Source organism: Penaeus chinensis, chromosome 19 (assembly GCF_019202785.1).
Source record: "Penaeus chinensis breed Huanghai No. 1 chromosome 19, ASM1920278v2, whole genome shotgun sequence".
Classification (NCBI taxonomy): domain Eukaryota; kingdom Metazoa; phylum Arthropoda; class Malacostraca; order Decapoda; family Penaeidae; genus Penaeus; species Penaeus chinensis.
This window is the reverse complement of record NC_061837.1, coordinates 15,337,156-15,339,655: the sequence shown is the minus strand read 5'-3', so window position 1 is coordinate 15,339,655 and position 2,500 is coordinate 15,337,156. Positions and strand designations below refer to the sequence as shown.

Here is a 2,500-nt window from a genome sequence, read left to right as displayed (position 1 = left end):
TTACTATTTATTTATTTATACTATTTATCATTATCATCATTTTTGTTATTATTATCGTTACCATCTCTACTATCATTATCATTATACACCTACAGTAACAATACTTGTTGTTGTTTCATTATGATTACTATTTTATTATTGTTTTTGTTGTTGTTGTTATCGTTATTGTTATTATCACTAGTTTTGTATTTCTTATTATTATTATTATTATTATTATTATTATTATTATTATTGTTATTATTATTATCATTATTATTATTATCATTATTATTATTATTATCATCATCATCATTATTAATATTTTTATCATTACTGCTGATAATATTGATATTGAAATGTGTCCAGCCAGAGAAAAAAATACATGCATGCATATACATACATACATATATACATACATATACAACACAAAGAAGAGAGAGATAAAGGAATAGAAAAAAAGAGCGGAAAATAAATAACACGAGAAACCGGAAGGAAAAGTGGAGAAAATTAAAGAAATAAAAGTAAGAAAGGAAATCTGAAAGAAATGAAAAGAGACAAAGGGGGAAAATAACGGAGAAATAGAAGTGGAAGGAGAGAGAAAAAGAGGAGAAAGGAAAAAAAGAGAATGGGAAATACTAATAATGAAATAAGAGAGGGAAACGGAAGAGATACAAAATGAAGGATGGTCGAGAAACAGAAACAGGAGGAAAATAAAGAAATAACGAAAGAGTAAAAACGAGAACAAAGGAAGGGAAAGATAGATAGATATATAGAGGGAGAGAGAGAGAGAGAGAGAGAGAGAGAGAGAGAGAGAGAGAGAGAGAGAGAGAGAGAGAGAGAGAGAGAGAGAGAGAGAGAGAGAGAGAGAGAGAGAGAGAGAGAGAGAGAGAGAGAGAGAGAGAGAGAGAGAGAAAGAGAAAGAAAGAAGGGGGAAAAAAGCCCACACAAAAACACGAAAACATTAGAGACAGAAAAGAAAATATCAGAAATTTCTTCCCCGAAACCATCTCTCATTCGCAACGGTCACGGATTTCGTGCGTGCGTGCGTGCGTACGTTCGTTCAGACCGGGTGGCGAACGCGGCCTGTATCTCTCTTCGGATTGGCTGATGCGAATTCCCCGTCTTCGATCGGTGACTGGTTGATTGAATCGTTTTCAAAGCGTATCTGATTACATTTTCCCCGACCTTTCGAATGTGTTTGTCTTGTGATCGTCTTTTGTCATGATCGGTATTGCGTGTTCTTATGATTGCTTACTATTATTAGATTTCAGGGATATTGGATTTTGTATGTGTGTAGATATGTGTGTATATATACATACCTACATATATACATATATGCATACATACTCGCGCATACCTAAATAAATACATACATACATACATACATACATACATACATACATACATACATACATACATACATACATACATACATACACAATTGAATGCATACGGGGGGCTTCAAAAACAGTATGAAAAAAAAACCGTTTTAGTTATGATGTTTACTTTTCAACGTATGGTCAACGTATTTCTGCAATCTTTGATACCAGCCTTGAAGTCAGGGTGATGTGATCTGAACCATGTCAGGGCAGCTCTTTTTGTATCGTCAACCGATGGAAAATTGGTACCTTTCAACATTTTTAAAGTTTAGAAACAAGAAGATGTCGGATGGGGCAAAATCGGGGCCTTCAAGGTGGATGCCGGACGATTTCCCATCGACATTCACGTAGCACAGCTCTTGTCTGCCGTGAGCTGGTGCACTGTCATGGTGGAAGAGAATGCATTGATGCAGCTTCCCAGGGCGTTATTCTGAGATTTTCTTGGACTCTTCTCAAAACACATTCATAATAAGCAGATGTAATTGTTTTCTTGCTTTCGAAGAAGTCAACCGGCAAAATCCCCTCTGCATCCCAGAAGATAGTGGCCATGACCTTTCCTCTTGAACGCTCAGATTTTGCTTTTACTGGTCCACTTCCACCCCTGACTGAATTTGTCCTCGGGATCGTACTGGAAAACCCATGTTTCCCTGTCACAATTCTTTGAAGAGAATCTTTAGAGTTCTCATTTGTTCAAAATTTTAATCGAAAGATCTACCCTTGTTTGCTGCTGATCTGGGCGCAACAGGCTAGGGACCTATTGAGCGGAAAGCTTGCTTAGCTCCAAATTCTCCACCAGAATTCTGTGTGCAGAACCCACCGAGGTGTTGAGTGTGTCTGCTACTGATTCACTGTTATTCGTCTGTCTTTTCAATCATGTCGTGAACAGCATCAGTGTTTTCCTCACAAACTGATGTGGATGGCCTGCCACGGCGGGGCTCATCTTCAATTTCGTTTCTTCCACTTCTGAACCGACTTTTCCACTTGTAGGTTGCTGATTTCTTTGGGGCATTGTCACCATAAATTTGCTCCAGAGCGTCATTGATTTGCCTGATCTCCCAATCGAGTTTCACCATAAATTTAATGTTTGTCGTGGCCTCGATTTTAGTGGATTGCATGTTGCTTGAATGGTGCCTGACTTCCAC

General features: G+C 37.7%; 1 protein-coding gene across 1 annotated transcript in view; it reads left to right on the top strand.

Moving 5' to 3' along the window:
* Positions 1 to 2,500, top strand: part of LOC125034924 (dynein intermediate chain 2, ciliary-like) — a 39,099-nt gene that overhangs the window by 23,502 nt on the left and 13,097 nt on the right. The window lies entirely within an intron of this gene.